This window comes from Gavialis gangeticus, unplaced genomic scaffold (genome assembly GCF_001723915.1).
Source record: "Gavialis gangeticus isolate Ggan-Ray unplaced genomic scaffold, GavGan_comp1, whole genome shotgun sequence".
In the NCBI taxonomy this organism is placed as follows: Eukaryota; Metazoa; Chordata; order Crocodylia; family Gavialidae; genus Gavialis; species Gavialis gangeticus.
This window is the reverse complement of record NW_017729031.1, coordinates 20,764,620-20,766,917: the sequence shown is the minus strand read 5'-3', so window position 1 is coordinate 20,766,917 and position 2,298 is coordinate 20,764,620.

Genomic DNA, 2,298 nt, shown 5'->3' with positions numbered 1-2,298 from the left:
CAGCTGAACTAAAATCCCATAAGCCAGGAAAAACAGCTACACAATTACACTAACAGGTGGTTGGTTTCAAAACAAATTTCAAGGTCTGACAGCTCTGTGCACCTGCTATAGGCTGATTTCTTTTAAGGGCTTGGATTTGGCATGAATCATTGATAAAAACCATAATCTTTTGTGTCTGAGAAAAATTATCATTACTATATAGTGAAGATAACTACTAGCACTTGTAGGAAGTAGTGCTTAGCTGATAGGTAATATAGGTCATTCTGTTATTTCTCTGTTAATACATTTGTAGCCTTTCTGTATAATTGGTCAGGCAACACCCCCCCCCCCCCCCCGGCCAAATTCATCTGTCAAACAGAAGTAATACTGTTAACTTCCATAGAATAGTTTTGCTTAAAACATAGATGAATTTGGCCCTTAATCCTCCCCATCATCAGAGAAGATCATATTTAGAGAATAGGAAAATAATATTTAGGAAAATCCTTATAACCTTTTGTTAAATGTTTATTTTTGGGGTGAAATTCTGTGTTTTTCTTCTCACTTTATTCAGTTTGCTCTTTAAGTGTGGCTTTTTAGAATGTGTACTAGTTGTTTTTAAGCAGAGTTGTGGGGACTGGACTTGACAATTTAAATTTGTGTGCTAGTGACTTTTCTTTGAACAGTTCCCATGTCTCAGCAGTACATATTATAAATTTGAAATTTTACTAAGATAGTGTTCTTATAATGATGGACAAGAATTTAGATGGGACTTTTGAAAGCATCTAAGTTGCTTAGAAAACGTCTACTGACTTTCAAGTGTGATGTGACTACTCATAGTGCATAAGGTTAAGCAAACCATTGTAGAGTATACTCTATGGTAGGCACTTCTTGATCTTTGTAAGCTTCAGTTTGTAACCTTTAACATAATTTTCATATAGTATTTTGTATGCAATAGTCTTAGATATTTTGATGATATCATTTGGAAGGAGCAAAAAAGACAGCGTTGCCATTTACAGTATCAGATCAGGAGAGCAGAAAGATTAAGTAATAGGTTTATATACCATACAGTGGATAGTAAATAATATGACTAGGACAGTACAGAGACTTAGAGGACAATCTAAATTTAAGATTTCCTAATTTTGGTAAATAAGGAAGTGGTGACAAAATGTGAAGTGTCTTAGTCAAAGCATTGCAAACTGAGTGTTACCCACTTACCATACAAGCAGTGTGAGATGGATTTTGTCCTTAAATCTTGAATCTGATGTGCTGTGAAAGAAACTGCAAATGACAGGACAGTTCTTTCTACATGTCTTTTTTAGGGGTTTCATTCTACTGGAAGTATTTTTAGTTTAGAAAACAAGGAACATCTGCAAACCATACACATTCTGTAGCATTTTCCTAGAGTAGGAGTTTGCTCTGTGGCCCTTTGCTAAAACATTCCACTCCACCATATTGTATCTCTTCTGTGACCTTCCCTGGAGACAGTATGGTTGACTTTGTGCTCACTGCATATTGCCTCTGGTTTGTATCTGATTTTAAGGTTTTGGCCCACTTGTGAAAAAAAAGGTTGAGCACTACTGATATAGGGGAATTTGTTTCAAGATGTGTATGCCACAGAGAATGCCGTCTTCCTAACACTGAGTCTTATTATTGGAGGGCAGTATCCACAGGCCCTTGAGCCTCTGAAGTTTTTGCAGATGTGGATTGTATACACTCCCACCTCCTATTTTCAACACACTCTGCTCCTATTTTCATGCTAAAAAATGGTAAGGATAATTTCTTTTGCACAAATAGAATGAGATAAATGAAACCCTACTGTTTTTTCTGTTGTTTTTCCTTCAGATGGACTATAGTCTTTATCTGACCACAGTAGTGCTTGTAAAAGCATGTATTCACTTCACAATTATGTCTTTTTATAGATCACTCATTCTTTGGTTTGTAGAGAACTAATTCAGTCTGATTGTTTGCTGTGTCTGATTTAATAGGAGAAACTGTGAAATAGTAAATCAGCTGGTGAATATTTCTTTGTTAAATCTGTTCTTATTGTTACATTTCACACTTTGTATGTTCAATAGACTTGAACACTCTAGCTGCAAAGAGGATGTGAATAAAGTCTCATTCTCTACATCTTTAAGATGCTTAAAGACTGTACACTATTTAAAGTGTATATTTAAGATTTCTCTTTTTCAGGCCTTTGTAGAAAGTGCAAGTTAGGGAAGTATTTTGTCATTGAATTTAAAATCCTTTGTTTCCTTGTCTAACAGAAATGTTTTAATTAATCTATTTTTATGCAGTCAGCTGCTAATTTGCATTCTGCAG